Here is an 18,273-nt window from a genome sequence, read left to right as displayed (position 1 = left end):
AAAATCTTGAACATTTTTGTAAAAAAAAAAATTCCCCACTATATATACATTTAAATGTCACGCTATTGCGGGGACGCTATCGCACACATTTAGATTTTTTTTCACAATACACAAGTCCGAGCTTGAAAGTTGATAACTGATTCAAATTTGGTCCAAATTGCACTCGTTTTGCGCAAATGGGAGCAATTTTTTAATTAGCAAAATTTCAAAATGCGGTGTAGAGCATGTAAGCTGTGAGTCCAGACTACTGCAGAGTGATATTGCCTTTAAACACCTCTCTCATTTACTTCTCACACAGAGTTCAGTTTCCTGAGGCTTTGGATGCAACGCAAACTACAAAAATGGGACTCTTCACATTCTGTGTTGTTGCTATTGCCTTTACAGGTAGGAAAAAGTACATTTAACTTTAGTTTTCCACCAACACAACATTTAACCAAAGGTATATTAAAAACGAACAAGCAGTTTGTCTTTATATGTTAAAGGAAAAACATTTTTAACCTTGAGTTTATGAATACGATGTCACATGCCTGAATGTTTTTGTGCTTAATTATGATTCCAGGTTTAGTGTCAGGAGGTGGTGTGTTGCCTGATTCTGTGGAAGCAGCTGTTGGAGGCACAGTCATGTTCACCACATCAATTCATCCAACACAAACACCTTTTTTTAGAATGGAATGGGATTTTGAACATATTGATATAGTCGACACACAGCGTGATGGCATTTATCCAAAGTATAAAGACAGGGTCACTCTGTTCAACTCTACTGGATCTCTGGAGCTCAGGAACGTGACTTTTGATGACGCTGGACTGTACCAAGTGGCTATTGAACTAACACAATTATCTAAAAGAAAAGGGAAAGCAAAACTGAAAGTTTATGGTAATTGTTTTATTATGATGTAAATGTATGCATGTAAAACTACTCACATTTGAATCTCATATAAGCACCATATATGAAACATTACAATTGATTTGGATTCAAATGATTTTTTAATTAAATTGAATCTATTTTATTCGTATATTCATATATAGAATAAAATAGATTCAATTTAATTAAAAAAAAAAAAAAAAAAAAAATCTGTATATTCATACATCCGCGACCCCGAAAGGGAACAAGCGGTAGAAAATGGATGGATGGATGGATATTCATATATATCTGTATATTATTCTTACACCATCTTCAGGTTAATGATGAGGTTAATGATAGTTTTATGAAAAATACAAACGTTATAGAACAGTAATCTATATAAAATCCTTAATCCCGAATCCACCTCCCTGGGGCCTTAATTTAGATGCTGAGCCCTGTAGGTTGGGAGTCACTGCTCAAGGTGAAAGTGGGTTGGCACAGGCTTATATGATCGCCATGGCATTCATTCTCTTATTGTATGTTGATTAAATGACTCTGTCTCTCCTCCCACAGAGCGAGTGTCTGATGCGAGAGTCACAGTCAGCAGCTCAGACTCGGTGGAGTTCATCAGTTCTGTGACTGTCGTGCTCTGCCTCTGGCCTCTCTCTGTCTTTCCTCTGGTTAAATGGCAGTGATGAAGTCACAGCCAGTGACAGAGTGAATCTCACTGATGGAGGCGCAACTCTCACTATAGCCACTGTGAGGCGCTCTGACCAGGGACCATTCAGATGTAAAGTGTCTAATCCTGTCAGTAGCAGCACCAGTGATCCTGCAGAACTCTCCATCAGCTGTGAGTGAATGATGTCTACTGTTAATCACATTCACGACTCTCCACATTTAACTTTATTCAATGTTTTCTTCCTTCATTTTGAAGACCTCTCCACAAATCGATGACTTTGAGGAAGGCTCAGACGTCCTTATGTCCTGCTCAGCTGACTCTAGACCTGCAGCTCAGTTTCAATGGCTTTTTAATGGAGAGCTGTTGTCTTTTACTGGAGCACAGTTAGAACTGATGAAGATCCAGATGAACCAGAGTGGAGACTACAGCTGTCAGGCTTTCAAGAGCAAAACTCACAGATACACAACTTCTGAGCCTGGACTCATCTCTGTGTTGAGTAAGAGCAGTGTCTTTTATCCATAAGATTTGTCTGTTGAACGTATCTTCATAATTTGCCTTCATGCCATGTCCTTTAAAATGTCAAAAGACAAATATTTATTACGTTTGCAATATTTACTGTAACTAATCTAACATCTTCAGTGAGGAAATCTTTGTGATATTTAGTTTTTCTTCCACAGAGAGAATAATGAATATTTCTGTCGAGTCATCGTCCAATCAGCCGATGGAAGGCTCCTCAGTAAATATAATCTGTGATGCCTCTGGCTCCATCTTCAGCAGAAAGTGGTTGAAGGAGCTAAAGCCTTCTGAAAACATTGTATCTTATGAACAAAAACAAGTGTTGTCTTCTAACCCTTTAAGCGCCAAAGTCGCAGAAATGCGACTTTACCGTACAAGGAAATTAATGAAATAATAGTAGAAAATAAATCACTTCAGTCATTGGTCGGTTCGGTGCAACTTCCCTTTATTAGCCAGGTATGATCCAGGGCAGATCCGGTAAGGAAAAAAATGGCTGGAGGAAGTACACGTGGCATGCAATTTACAGCAGATTCTGACTCTGAAGGGTATTATCTCCCCGAGAGTGACGATGGATTTCCAAGTGGAGATGAAGGGACTTCGAAACAACGGACAGGTGCAAAGGACAGACGGAGGCGAGGAACCAGTGGAACCAGTGGCTGCAGTAAAACTTGCCCGGTGGATGAGAGCTGGGACATGCTGAGAGAGGTCGAGGTATTTGAGGCATGGATCAAACCTTTTGAAGACCCAGTTGGCTACACAGGAGAGATGGATCTGACGGATGCTAATCCATTTGATATTCTGTCACTCTTTCTGACCGATCAGTTTTGGACTTTCATTACTGATGAGACAAATAGATATGCACATCAGTGTATGGCACCTATGATTCTGAAGCCACATTCAAGATTTCTTGAGTGGTATGATGTATCAGTCACCGAAATGAAAGCTTTCTTCGCTTTGCATCTCTCCATGGGCCTTGTTGAGAAACCTGAAATCGAGGATTACTGGGGAACATTTTGGCTTACACAAACGCCTGGATTTGGAAATGTAATGTCAAGAAACAGATTTGAAATCATTCTTTCGTTCTTTCATTTTGTCAACAATAATGATTATGTGAGAACAGGCGAGCCCGGGCACGATAAACTGTTCAAAGTCCGCCCAATAATAGATTTGATTATTCCCAAATTTGCAGCAGTTTACAGTCCAATCAAGGAGCTTTCTTTAGATGAAATGACAATAGCTTTCAAGGGGAGATCTTCACTAAAATGTTACTCTCCGAATAAACCTGACAAATATGGCTATAGAGTGTATGCCCTGAGTGAAAGCTGTTCAGGGTATGTTTTGCGCTGGTCAATGCACACTGGACAGTACAAAAATAATGCAAGCAACATCAGTGCAACACACGCAGTTGTCCGTGAGTTGGTTTCTCCCTTTACGGGCAAAGGACACGAGATTTACATGGACAGTTACTATACCTCGCCTGTAATTGCAAATGAATTAGCAGATTTGGAAACTGGACTGTGTGGGACGGTAAGGATTACCAGGTTGGGGATGCCAAAATGCCTTGGTAAAAGTGTCTTACAGCTGAAAAAAGGAGATGACCCAGTTTTTTGCAGAAAGGGAAAACTCCTGGCTTGTGCTTGGCACGATACTAAACGTCTCACCATGTTGTCCACAGTCCATGGAAATGATTGTGTTCAGAGGAGGATCCGATCCAAGACAGATGACACTGGCTTCCGTGACATCAAAAGACCTGTATGTGTCGACCAGTACAACGCCTACATGGGTGGAGTGGACACTGCTGACCAGAGGATGAAGACATACCTCTTTCCACACAGGTCCCGGAAATGGTATCATCGCATATTCAATGCCATTATAAGCATAAGTATTGTCAACTCACACATCATATACACCAAATCCACTCCAGGCCCACACAAACCTTTAAAGGTTTACATTCAGAACATTATTGATGCATTACTGGCTGATCACTCCAAAAAACAAGAAAGGCGCTCAAGACCGGAGGGTGAAATGCCACAGAGACTCACAGAGCGTCATTGGCTTTGTCAAGCAGAGGGACGTCCAGACTGCGCCGTGTGCTCTGACCGCTCTCGTACCAAAGGCAGGCGGCAAACAAAGTACAGGTGCCGTCAGTGTGGCGTTGGCCTCTGTGCGGTTCCATGCAACGAGAGATACCATACGCTAAAAAACTTTAAATGCTGTCATTTGGATATGTAAAAGTGCAGGGTACCTTGACCCTGGATGGACATCTTTTCTGTGATGGCTCTCTCCTTTCTTCACTGCTTTCTCCACAACCTGCCTGGCACCAATGATGGATGTATAAGTTGGAAAAATAAAAAAAATGAAAAAAATACATAATAAATACCGTGTTTGTCATCATTTGGTCAGAACTTGTAATCAGGGCCCGAGTTTGAAGATGTGAGCAAAAGGGGTGAAAATGGGTTAAAATGTGAAAAAACACCAAAATGAGCAAAATGAAATAATCCCCCATCATCAGTGCACTGTTTGCCCCCAGAAAAGCACTCCCCTGGGGCCTGGAGGTGATCTGACCACCAGAATATAGTACCATATACCCCTGCTGTACTTAGAAAAAAAAACGAAATAGTACACTATATACCGTTGGACTCTGTCGTTTTTTGGGCTCGTGGGAATAAGCGTTCAGCTCAAAATTCCCGGGCTAAATCACGCTGCTCCCGAGAAATTCTTACGCTGCTCTCACGCGGAATGTGCAAAATGGTAATGCTGGGAGGGAGGGGCGGGCGGTTTTTGAGAATGACGTTTTTCGCAATCGAAACAGGTACATTTCCTGGTTGTGCGGCTACCGGGCAAGGAGCTCGTTTGACGGGCACACGAGAACCGCGATCGATGGGCCCCGTTCTGGTTTTATCCAGCTTCCAAGGCTCCTTCACAGCCGTAATGTCAAGTCATGGTTCGGAGGTGCGGAGGTGAGCGTCGGATCACGGAGCCTCTGAATGGAGCCCCGCGCTCCGCGCTCCTCCGCGCTCTAAGTGCCGCTCAGACCCGGCATGAGAGGGTCTATTTTCGGCTTGATTTTACCAGACTCCCGGGCACTTCCAGAAGCTTCCTGTTTGCTCTGATTGCTCGGGGCAGAGCACGGTGTCACGCTGACCACGGGCTGTACGCGGAGGTGACCCGCTCCGTGATCTTAGCGCCGCCCAGACCCAGGGCCATCCACCCCGCACACGGCCAGACTTTGCCCGGCCAGGGAGCACCTTCTGCGGGTCGGAGGCTCCGTGTCGGAGCCCCTGGAGCCTGGAGCCCTCACCGGGCCCCGAACTCGGCTGCCGGAGGCAGTGCAGTGCCTCATGGATAAAAGGGCACCCAGCCGGTCTCGAACTCGCGTGAGGCGGAGCAGGGATCATCCATGAATCAACCATGAAAATGGTACAAATCATGGTTCTATGTATACCAGACAAGGAGCTTGGTCTATTGGCACTCAAGACCCGCCATCGTAGGGCCCCGTTCTGGTTTTATCCAGCTTCGAAGGCTCCTGCGCACTGCGGGTTTGTTTACATTTTGCGGCTGTGGTTTGCTCCGGCTAACCTCACGCCGGACACGTTGGAAGCGAGGCTGAGACAGAGGTCCCACCAGGCGCGGGGCGTCAGTCTGACTGGCTTCCCCCGCGCCTGGCCCCTTGTCTCTGGAGATGGGACCGTCACTCACCCCCGCACTGAAGGACGCGCGGCTTGAAGGATGATGGCTGCGCTTAGCCCCTGTGCCAGGGGCTCTGAGCCAGTCCCCTTCAGCCTCAACGCGTCCGGTGGAAACACAGTCCGGGTCCATTGTCACTCACCCCTGCGCAGAAGGACGCGCGGCTTGGAGGATGATGGCTGCGCTTAGCCCCTGGCACAGGGGCTCTGCACCAGTCCCCTTCAGCCTCAACGCGTCCGGTGGGAACACAGTCCGGGTCCATTGTCACTCACCCCTGCGCAGAAGGACGCGCGACTTGGAGGATGATGGCTGCGCTTAGCCCCTGGCACAGGGGCTCTGCACCAGTCCCCTTCAGCCTCAACGCGTCCGGTGGAACAACAGTCCAGGCCCTCTGTCACTCACCCCCGCACTGAAGGACGCGCGGCTTGAAGGATGATGGCTGTGCTTAGCCCCTGTGCCAGGGGCTCTGAGCCAGTCCCCTTCAGCCTCAACGCGTCCGGTGGGAACACAGTCCGGGTCCACTGTCACTCACCCCTGCGCAGAAGGACGCGCGGCTTGAAGGATGATGGCTGCGCTTAGCCCCTGGGCCCAAGGGCTCTGCGCCAGTCCCCTTCAGCCTCAACGTGTCCGATGGCTCTGCGCGGGGCGGGGGGCAGGGCCGGCGCATATTTTTGGTCCGACTCCGGTCCCTTCCTCGTCTCTGAGTTTGTCAAATGCAGCTCCTGTCCAGGGCTCACTTTGCTATCAACTGGCTGGTCACCGCCATCGTAGGGCCCCGTTCTGGTTTCATCCAGCTTCGAAGGCTCCTGCGCACTGCGGGGTTGTAGGCATTTGTGGTCCTGATTTGCGCTGGCTCACCCTCACGCTGGACACAGCGCCAGATGATATATTTGGTCGGACTCCGGTCCCTTCCTCGTCTCTGAGTTTGTCAAATGCAGCGCCTGTCCAGGGCTCACTTTGCTATCAACTGGCTGGTCACCGCCATCGTAGGGCCCCGTTCTGGTTTCATCCAGCTTCGAAGGCTCCTACGCACTGCGGGGTTGTAGGCATTTGTGGTCCTGATTTACGCTGGCTCACCCTCACGCTGGACACAGCGCCAGATGATATATTTGGTCGGACTCCGGTCCCTTCCTCGTCTCTGAGTTTGTCAAATGCAGCGCCTGTCCAGGGCTCACTTTGCTATCAACTGGCTGGTCACCGCCATCGTAGGGCCCCGTTCTGGTTTCATCCAGCTTCGAAGGCTCCTGCGCACTGCGGGGTTGTAGGCATTTGTGGTCCTGATTTGCGCTGGCTCACCCTCACGCTGGACACAGCGCCAGATGATATATTTGGTCGGACTCCGGTCTCTTCCTCGTCTCTGAGTTTGTCAAATGCAGCGCCTGTCCAGGGCTCACTTTGCTATCAACTGGCTGGTCACCGCCATCGTAGGGCCCCGTTCTGGTTTCATCCAGCTTCGAAGGCTCCTGCGCACTGCGGGGTTGTTGGCATTTGTGGTCCAGAGCCCCGGCTCTAAATTAAACCTGTTACCCTAGTAGGCCGGCCTCCGGGTCCCCCTCTCTTCTTCGGTTATGGAGTACATTGGGCGCGGGGGCAGCCAGTGGAGGGCAAGGGCCCTGCCTCCAAGTGTGGTGTAGGGGACAGGGGAGCCAGGGCCTTGGGGTCCTGCTGCTTTTTATCTTTTAAAGTGGCTCAGAGTACCAAGGGCACGGACTTCCAGGGGGCTGCACCAAGGGTGTGTAGCTCGTGTGGGGGTGCTTAAGTGTGGGTACCCGGGGACGAAAGGTGGGCCGGGGCCGGCGCGAGCCTCTGTGGTGAGTGCTGGGCCGTTCCCTTGGTACTCCAGTCAGAGTACCAAAGGCACGGACTTCCATGGTATAGTACCAAGGGCACGGACCTCCAGGGGGCTGAACCAAGGGTGTGTAGCCCGTGTGGGGGTGCTTACGTGTGGGTACCCGGGGACGAAGGGAGAGCCTGGTCCCCGGTGGTCATCCCCGGAGTCCCAGAGCCTGCAACCCGGGGAAGAGTGGCCCGTCCCCAGACTGAGTTTGGGGGAATGCTGGGTGGCTCTGGAGGTGCTCCGTGGGTTCCAGGGGGTGCTCAGCGGAGGCCATGCCCGGCCAGAGTGGCCCTTCCCCGGGGTGAGTCTGGAGGAGTGGGGGGTGGCTCTAGAGGGCCTCCGGCGGTTCCAGGGGGTGCTCAGCGGAGGCCATGCCCAGCCAGAGTGGCCCTTCCCCGGGGTGAGTCTGGGGAGAGTGGGGGGTGGCTCTGGAGGGGCTCTGGGGGTTCCAGGGGGTGTTCGGCGGAGGCCATGCCCGGCCAGAGTGTCCCTTCCCCGGGCAGAGTCTGGGGAGAGTGGGGGGTGGCTCTGGAGGTGCTCCGGGGGCTCCAGGGGTTCCAGGGGGTGCTCGGCGGAGGCCATGCCCAGCCAGAGTGGCCCTTCCCCGGGCAGAATCTGGGGAGAGTGGGGGGTGGCTCTGGAGGTGCTCCGGGGGCTCCAGGGGTTCCAGGGGGTGCTCAGTGGGGGCCATGCCCAGCCAGAGTGGCCCTTCCCCGGGCAAAGTCTGGCCGTGTGCGGGGTGGATGATCCCTGCTCCGCCTCACGCGAGTTCGAGACCGGCTGGGTGCCCTTTTATCCATGAGGCACTGCACTTCCTCCGGCAGCCGAGTTCGGGGCCCGGTGAGGGCTCCAGGCTCCAGGGGCTCCGACCCGGAGCCTCCGACCCGCAGAAGGTGCTCCCTGGCCGGGCAAAGTCTGGCCGTGTGCGGGGTGGATGATCCCTGCTCCGCCTCACGCGAGTTCGAGACCGGCTGGGTGCCCTTTTATCCATGAGGCACTGCACTGCCTCCGGCAGCCGAGTTCGGGGCCCGGTGAGGGCTCCAGGCTCCAGGGGCTCCGACCCGGAGCCTCCGACCCGCAGAAGGTGCTCCCTGGCCGGGCAAAGTCTGGCCGTGTGCGGGGTGGATGATCCCTGCTCCGCCTCACGTGAGTTCGAGACCGGCTGGGTGCCCTTTTATCCACGAGGCACTGCACTGCCTCCGGCAGCCGAGTTCGGGGCCCGGTGAGGGCTCCAGGCTCCAGGGACTCCGACCCGGAGCCTCCGACCCGCAGAAGGTGCTCCCTGGCCGGGCAAAGTCTGGCCATGTGCGGGGTGGATGATCCCTGCTCCGCCTCACGCGAGTTCGAGACCGGCTGGGTGCCCTTTTATCCAAGAATCAACTGGAGTGTGGAGCTTCTACGGGCCTCCAGGGGCACTGCCGACCCAGAGCTGTGCCCCGGCTTCAGTTCTCTGTATCTCAGGAAGTTTTTTATTTATACATTTATTTCATCCATAATCTCTGGCGCCTAAAGGGTTAACTATATCAAAAGGGGAATGAGGAGGACTCGCTGGGACGACCCAAAACGTGCCACACTGCAAATTGAGGCCACAAGCTGAAATCGGCTTACTGGTCCGGGCGTTGTCCTTTTCTCCGAACTGGATCCGTGGAAAAGGACGGCGGAACTGGGCCTGGGCCGTCTCAGTCGTGTACCGGCAGTAGAACCCGCACGCTCAGTCCGGCGTGTCGAGGGGGCGGCGGTGGCGGTCTGGCGCGTCGGGGTGTGGCTTAGAGAGTCTTTTCCCAAACAATGTAGCGGTTAGCTCAGCGTTAGCGAAAGTGTCCAGTTATCTTTATGCGATAACTTTCCTCAGATCAGAACCTATGCGCTGATCTACAAAAACGACGCAGGTTGCTTCAAAAGTAAGTACAATAAGGTAGTAAAAAGGTAAAGTGTCTTATTTGGCTTTCACGCTTGTAAAGGTATTCTTCCAGGTGAAGTTGGTTTAAGATCCGAAGGAGAGGGACAAAAAGCCTGGCCAAGCTTTTTGTCTTCAATCGCGTGACCAAAGGATTTACCAGACGATGTCCTTCTGTTGACCATGGACATTACAAGTCTGGACACTAACACTGGAGGCTCTTAAGTTCTACCTCCAACAGTGAGGAATCTAACCCTCCAAACCAACTCATTTTGGATTTAACGGAGTTCAATATGAAGTACAATTACTTCCGTTTTGAAAAAGACTTTTACCTATAAGTTTCTGGCACAAGTATGGGCACTATTTGTGCTCCAACTACAACAATTTATTTGATGGACATTTTGAAAATAAATTTGTCTTCAATGGTACGAGCGATCCACATTTACCAAAAATTATCCAATGGTCCAGATACATTGACGAAATTTTTTGTATCTTTAGGGGCAGAATCCACGATGTCACAGAGTTTATAGCTCTGCTCAACAGTTTTGAGCCTAGTCTCATTTTTACACCTCAAATCAGTCATGAGAAGGTTAATTTTTTGGATATGCAAAATCATAACTACACTACAGAAAAGACACCGATAGAAATAGTTAATTATTAGCGTCCAGCTTCCACCCGACCTCGCTCAAAAAAAGCTTGAGCTTGAGACTCCGCAGAATCTGCCACTCTAATGATGACTTCAATGAGAAGGCACAGGCGGTGAAAGGCAGGTTTTTACAGCGAGGATCTCCACATTCATGACAGAGACTTTAGGACAACACGCTCCGATGTATTGAAAAAAATAAAAGCATTTTTCTTTCACTTGCATAACCCAGTTCTCTTCACATTCTGCAACCATCAGAAGGAGATTCAGGAAACATTGGCACATCCTCAAATCCGATCTGGAACTTTCATCTACGTTCAGACATCCACCTTTGTTTGTGAACAGAAGAGGTCAAAATCTGAGAGACCCTCTCGTACGTGCCAATGTCACCCCTGCTGCGACACCCACCCAAACGCTCCTGTCCCCCTCCCAAACGCTCCTGTCCCCCTCCCAAACGCTCCTGTCCCCCTCCCAAATGGAAACTACAGCTGTGGGAACTGCGCACAATGAAACAACACTGTAAAAACCAAATACTTCCAACATCCTCACTCTGGAAAAAAGTTCTTTATTAAAAGCATTATAACATGAGCATCCACACATATTGTGTATCTTTTACAGTGTCCCTGCGGCCCGGACCGTGTCCCTGAGGCCCGTGTCCCTGAGGCCCGGCCCGTGTCCCTGTGGCCCGTGTCCCTGAGGCCCGGCCCGTGTCCCTGAGGCCTGGCCTGTGTCGGCAAAACCATCAGGAACCATCATTTTAACGACCGTCAACACAACGTCTGTAACTCAGTTTTTGCAGTATTGAACATGTTCCTCCCTAAGAGGAGGGACTACGACTTACTATTAAAACAGCGCAAAGTGTTTTGGATTCATGCCCTGCAGACACTGGCTCCTCAGGGGCTGAATGACGAGTTCAATCTCAACATTTCCCTGTAACAGCTCTGAGGATGATCTGCAGTACACATACAGTACACGTACAGTACACGTGCAGCACACGTGCAGCCCACGTGCAGCACACGTGCAGCCCACGTGCAGCACACGTGCAGTACACGTGCAGTTTTGAATATAACTCACAGGGTTTTCCCATTGACCTGTTTGCTTTATTCAACACATTTATGTATACTTTTATTCTGCTATACATTTTGTACTGTATTAATCACTATTTTTGACGTATGTGTAATTCATCATGAGGTGTCACTATTTGTCTATCGTTTTGGGTATTGTTAATGTGTATGATCATGTTAGTGTTAGTTGTTCTAAAACATCTGTGATTGGCCACTCCTATTTTTTAGGCCACTCCTATTTAAACCTCTGTCCCATCCTCAGTTTCCCATTTGCTTGACGAAGGCCCAGTTGCCTCATACATTTTTATTTGCAAGTAACACAGTGTGCGGGATTTCTTTCCCTGTCAAGACGAAAGGAAAAAGGTCAAACGTTCCCGGTGAAGGAATGTTGTGAACAACAGACAGGAAAACAAGAGAGCGTCTTCAGACGGCTGTGCCTTTTCTAACTTTGCGCCGGGGGCGTGACTAAAAAGGAAAAGGGGCGGGGGCTGCTGCAGCACGGTTTCTCTTTGGCAATAACTTTGTGTTAACATTTCATTCAGGTTAATACAATTTTAGATGTTTGTGTATATTATTCCCTTAGAAACATACATTTTCTTCTACCTTTGGTGCATATACTCTGGTTTCACTCTAAATAACATAAAACAGTGTTAATTATAAGACAAAGTTAGGAAACAGTACACTTCACATGAAATTCTTGGTAGTTCACACTTCTTCTCATTTTCATCAATTGTAGCATATCTGTAACACATTGTCCACGCAAAGAAGGTTAATGTCCGTCCAGAGTTATTCTGGCTGGTCTCAGATTGTTATCTAAGACTTAGCCAGGTCACTGCATGTGGCTCCGCCCAGGGGCCTGTGGTGTGACAACAGGCACTAGGAACCCCTGTGATCCTTCAGGAGGTGTTCCTCTGTTTGATCTGCAGTTTGCCCGTAGATCAAACAAGGCATTCCTGAGGAATGTCAGATGGTCATTCATTCCTCTACTTTATGTTACATCATCATGCTGTTGCGCCGTGCGTCAGTTGGTCACGTGGCGGTGCGCCGCGAATCGGCTGCATATAAACCGGAAATAAGTTGCGGCTCGGGACACGCCGGTCGGGGAATTGGTTTCACTTCCTGCTTCTGAAGAGTGCAGACGCGTTCTTGCTCGCTCCAGCTTGCCATCGCTGCTTTCCTTATTTTTACAGTTTTGACGACATATCTGACGCCAGCGACATGTCCGGGAGAAGAAGGGAGAAAGACTGTGAACGCTGTCGGAAATATCAACAAGAAATTCATGAGCTGAAAACTGATATTTGTTTTGGAATCTGAAAAAGGTCTTCACGATACAATTCCTGTGTCAACCGGTGGTAAGAAATCCACACTAAGAAATCTTACTTTCAACCTAAACCTCAGTGACTCTTTGTCGTGTCCAAAACTGTCTAAAAAACAGAAAGACCAGGCTGTGTCTTGGAACAAACTTGGGGCAAAGCCTAAACAATATAAAGATAATGTAAAGTCACCTAAAATACAGATTACAAACAGATTTTTACCACTTTCAGAGACGGAATTAAATGAACCGAGGAAAAATGTAATACATGGGACGTTCTGTGCCATTCTTCAAGGTCACAGAGACACAGGCTTTGCTTATTGGAGACGGTGCGATAAGTCACGTGACGCATGAAAAGATCAACACACACTGTTTTCCAAGCGCCACTGTGAGTGAGATAACGTCACTCCTTCCAAAGGTTTTGGCTAAACATCAAGGAGTTAAACAGCTGATTGTGCACGTGGGTGCAGTGGACATGCGGCGAGAACAGACTGAAGTTTTGAAAAAAGACTTCTTGAAGTTATTCGACGTGCTTGATAAAATGGAAATCAAAACATTCATAAGTCGACCTCTTCCAAATATCGACAGGAGGATAAACAAGTTTAGCTGCTTCAGCTGAACACATGGCTGTCCAAAGAGTGTGCACCTAAAGGACTGCACTTGGAAACGAGAGGACCTGTATAAGATAAATGGCCCACACCTATGCAGAGGTGGAGTGAGGGTGCAGAGGTGGAGTGAGGGTGCTGAGGTGGAGTGAAGGTGCAGAGGTGGAGTGAGGGTGCAGAGGTGGAGTGAGGGTGCAGAGGTGGAGTGAGGGTGCAGAGGTGGAGTGAGGGTGCAGAGGTGGAGTGACGGTGCAGAGGTGGAGTGAGGGTGCAGAGGTGGAGTGAGGGTGCAGAGGTGGAGTGAGGGTGCTGACAGAGAACCTGCTCCACGCTCTGAGGCATTGGACTGGGCCTGGACAGGGTCCTGAGCAGATAGTTAGAGAAGAGAGGAATGAGAGAAGAATTCCTGCTCCATCAGCCAGAGACCGAGCCAATGTTTCAACATCAAAAGCACCACAACCTCAGCCTCCACCAAAGGATTCATCAGCAGCTGCTCCACCACCACCAGCAAAGGATTCAGCTCCAGCTGCTCCACATTCACCTCCACCGCCTCCAGCGAAGGACTCATCAGCAGCAGCACCCCAACAATCTTCAAAGGCCTTGGACCCATCTGTGACAGGCCCAACAACATCCCTGTCATCGCCCCTGCCTTCAGGCCAGCACTGGATTCCCCCTGCAACATCTACTCCCACTAAAGATTCCTCATTCTCCTTCTCATCTCCACCCTCACCCAGGGGCCTTCCCAGCCATTTTGAATGTCTGATCAAATCAGGACTTAAGATGGCTCCACTCACGCCCATAATAGCAAGATCAAGGGTTATGTCAACACTTATCAACTCTTCCCTGCACAAGCCGACTACACCAACAAAAGTCCCACCACCCGTACCCCTCGTCTTTCACCTGGTCCCAAACTCTCCCCGGCTACAAAAGCCCACCCTCCATCCCACCTCGCCTTTCCCATGAATAGGATGCACTGGGTCTCAGCGTTGCCAGGACCTATTGTCATATTAAAAATCAAACCAACCCGGGGCCCTATGTAAAAATAGCACATGTAGTCACATCACACAGATGGGAAAACAAAATGCGAGTCAGGCCCCATCTGAGAAATGTGATTCATATTCCCTGTGAAAAGATAAAGCCCAGTCCCACTGAAACTAGTCTGAAACTTGCTGTGCTAAATGTCAGATCCTTATGTAACAAATCGCTCTTAATTAATAATTTTATTTCTTCTTATAATCTTGATTTTATGTTTTTAACTGAAACATGGCTTGACAAAAAACACAGGAAATGTAGTTCTGATAGAATCTGCTCCACCCAACTTTAAGTTTGAATCTGAAACACGAGAAAACAAAAAAGGGGGTGGAGTCTGTGCTGTCTTTAGAGATGAAATAATTACCCGTAGGTTGTCTTTTGGGGTGTTTTCATCATTTGAGTATCCTTTAAAATGGAGCTAAAACGGTCTCCATCCATTCTCTTCATTGTTTTATACAAGCCTCCCCAGCACTGCCATTTTATTGATGATTTTATTGAGATGTTTCAGTCGTATACACATACTTTGATGGTTTGGTCATTACAGGTGATTTCAATGTGCATGTTGATAATATTTGTGACAGAAACACTAAAGAACTTGATGCTGTCCTTGAAACCTTCAGTCTTACTCAGCATGTGAGAGGCCCCACCCACAGCAAAGGACACACTCTAGATCTCATAATTACAAAGGGGGTAAATATTTCAAATGTTAATGTGATCGATGTTGCTCTGTCTGATCATTTCTGTGTCTTCTTTGACCTGTCTGTTTTTCCCAAACCACCGGCTGGTCCTGCAGCTGTTCAGAGGCTGGTCCAGCAGCTGTTCAGAGGCTGGTCCTGCAGCTGTTCAGAGGAGACACATAAATGATGGCACAGGTGCACTGTTTATGGAAATGATAAACTTATAAAACGTCTCATGTTCTAATGTAAATGATTTTTTGAACTCTGTTACATCTAGTGTTTTGAATGTTCTAGACACCATCGCCCCTATGAAAGCTAAAATGGTTAAAAATAAGCAGAAGGAGACATGATGATTGGGTCTGGGCACAGAAAAGGGAGTGCCGCAGGGCCGAACGGAAATGGAGCAAGTCAAAGCTCCAGGTTCAAAAAGAAATTTACAAAGAGAAGCTGAACATGTACACCCTAATCTTATGTAGAACTAGGGAAAGATATTTTTCTGAAATAATTGGAAGCTGCAGTAACAACTCATGTGTCCTGTTGCCACAGTAACAGATGAACAAACCCTCCAGCTCAGCTGCCGTTAGAACTCATTTCCACATCCAAGTGTAATGAGTTTGCATTATTCTTCAGTTCAGGAACTTTGTCATTAAAGATTAAAGGGCATTAAAGATGCTATAAATCCCACAATGCAAAAAATTACCCTAAAACCACCAAGACACTTAGAGCTAACTCACTTTGCACCTGTAACTGACAAAACTGTCCATGAGATCATCACCAGTCTGAGTTCATCTACAGCTGCCTCGATGTGTTAAAGCCTCTCCTAAAGAAGAGCAGTCTTGATGCCGCAGTCCTGAGTCATTACCGGCCCATCGCTAATCTGCCATTTTGGGGCAAAGTCCTTGAAAAGTTTGTTTACAACAGTCACAGATTTCCTCTTAATAAACAACTAATTTGATGTTTTTCAGTCAGGTTTTAGACCTCATCACAGCACTGAGACTGCTCTTGTCAAGGTGACAAATGACATCTGCCTGAACACTGACACGAGCAAAGCCTCAGTCTTAATTCTGTTCGATCTGAGTGCTGCTTTTGACACTGTCGATCATGGGATCCTCTTACAGAGACTAGAGGACTGGGTGGGCATCACTGGCACTGCCCTAAACTGGTTAAGGTCCTATCTGGAAGACAGGAAGTACTTTGTTGAAATTGGTAGCTGTGTCTCAGACCACATGACCCTGACCTGTGGAGTGACCCAAGGGTCAGTCCTGGGTCCCCTTCTGTTCAACCTCTACATGCTGCCGTTAGGTCAGTTGATACGCAGTGAAAATGTGTCCTATCACAATGATGCAGACGAGTCAGATCTATGTTTCACTGTCGCAGGTGACTATGGACCAGTGGATTCACTGCATTAAACAGATCAGTGTGTGGAGGCAAAACAACTTTCTCCAGCTGAACTCAGACAAGACTGAAATCATCGTCTTTGTCACAGAACCAAAGAGAAAGTGTTAGCGGTCACCTCCAGAGTCTCGCTCTAAAACCTACAAATCAAGTTAGAAATCTGGGGGTAATAATGGACTCAGACTTGAACTTTAACACATCAAATCAATAACATCAGCAGCTTTTTACCATCTAAAAAACATTGAAAAATCAAAAGTATAGTGTCTAAACAAGATTTGGAGAGACTTATCCATGCGTTTGTCTCCAGTAGATTAGACTGTAACGGCTGCTCACTGGTCTCTCCAAACGAGCTGTAAAACAGCTGCAGTACATCCAGAACGCTGCTGCTCGGGTCCTGACTAGAACCAGGAAGTATGATCACATTAGTCCTGTTCTCAGGTCTCTGCACTGCCCCCTGTGGCTCAGAGAAGAGACTTTAAAGCAGCTCTGCTTGTGTACAAGTCTCTCCATGGCCAAGCACCAAAGTACATCTCGGGCATGTTAGTGCCATATGAACCATCTCAGACTCTAAGGACCTCAGGGACCGGCCTCCTGCTGGTGCCAGAGTCAGGACTAAACATGGAGCGGCCTCCTGCTGGTGCTAGAGTCAGGACTAAACATGGACTGGCCTCCTGCTGGTGCCAGAGTCAGGACTAAACATGGAGCGGCCTCCTACTGGTGCCAGAGTCAGGACTAAACATGGACTGGCCTCCTGCTGGTGCCAGAGTCAGGACTAAACATGGACCGGCCTCCTGCTGGTGCCAGAGTCAGGACTAAACATGGACCGGCCTCCTGCTGGTGCCAGAGTCAGGACTAAACATGGACCGGCCTCCTGCTGGTGCCAGAGTCAGGACTAAACATGGACCGGCCTCCTGCTGGTGCCAGAGTCAGGACTAAACATGGACCGGCCTCCTGCTGGTGCCAGAGTCAGGACTAAACATGGAGCGGCCTCCTGCTGGTGCCAGAGTCAGGACTAAACATGGACCGGCCTCCTGCTGGTGCCAGAGTCAGGACTAAACATGGTGAATCTGTGTTTCAGTTTTATGCAGCTAAAATCTGGAACATTCTTCCTGAAGATGTGAGACAGGTTCTACTCTGACAATGTTCAAATCTAAGCTGAAAACAGTTTTGTTTAGCTGTGTTTGTGAGTGAAATGATTTTTTTTTTGCACTCTTCTCTTTCATATCTTAAACTGTTTTGTGATTTCTGTCATGTCTTTTAGATTTGAATGCATTTCCCCTGTTGTTTGAAGCACTTTGAATTGCCTTGTGTATGAATTGTGCTCTACAAATAAACTTGCCTTGGCTCAGGCTCCTTTATACACACACACACGCACGCACGCACACACACACACACACACACACACACACACACACACACACACACACACACACACACACACACACACACACAAACACTGTTAACAAACCAGTGAACTATAAACTTGGCATTGATTTAATTCAACTTAAAATTTTAGTATTGCACAAACTAAGGTACTTTTTGCTCTTATAGCCTTATAAATGACGAAAAGATAATGGAAAATAAATACGAAAGCTCTTGTCTGTATTCCTAATACACCACTGCCATCAAGTGGTGAAATAAGTGAACTGTAGTAAAATGTTGTCAACTGTTTATGGTGATTTGTTTTTGCCTTTCAGCCAATTTATAGATTGACGGATGAAATGGCTAATGGCGGATATTTTGGGACCCAGTACGTCATACGTGTAGTGAAACCTCTGCTAAGGATGCTGGAAAGAAAGTTGCACTGCCTCTGTATTAGGTTTAATACTTAATTACAAATTATACACATTTAAATTGTGAAATTGTGATGTCAGTATTTTGCTTCAAATTACTGAGACGTTCCAATTGTAATGTTTCCTTCTTTGCCACTATGGCTAGACAAATGTTTCAAAATGGGTTAGTGGGTTAAGGTTAGGGCTAACCCTAGGCTAACCCTAACCCTTACTAACCCTAAACTAAATTATTAACAACAAATATATATAATAATCTCTCACTATCAAAAAAAATGCTACTTAACCATGTCGAAAA

At 48.1% G+C, this 18,273-nt stretch overlaps 1 long non-coding RNA gene and 1 pseudogene across 1 annotated transcript; both read left to right on the top strand.

Annotated features, from left to right (window-relative positions):
- Window positions 1-311: 311 nt before the first annotated feature.
- On the top strand, window positions 312-11,711 carry LOC140350848 (cell adhesion molecule CEACAM1-like; annotated as a pseudogene).
- Window positions 11,712-13,137: 1,426 nt separating this feature from the next.
- On the top strand, window positions 13,138-13,658 carry LOC140350764 (uncharacterized). The gene is made up of 2 exons (XR_011925323.1): window positions 13,138-13,186; window positions 13,377-13,658. It is a non-coding gene; the product is annotated as an uncharacterized lncRNA (long non-coding RNA).
- The last annotated feature ends 4,615 nt before the right edge of the window (window positions 13,659-18,273 follow it).

The sequence above is a fragment of the Eucyclogobius newberryi genome, unplaced genomic scaffold, assembly GCF_026437365.1.
Source record: "Eucyclogobius newberryi isolate DKJ021-1_F unplaced genomic scaffold, fEucNew1.0.hap1 SCAF_8, whole genome shotgun sequence".
Taxonomy (NCBI): domain Eukaryota; kingdom Metazoa; phylum Chordata; class Actinopteri; order Gobiiformes; family Gobiidae; genus Eucyclogobius; species Eucyclogobius newberryi.
This window is presented reverse-complemented; position numbering and strand designations above follow the sequence as displayed.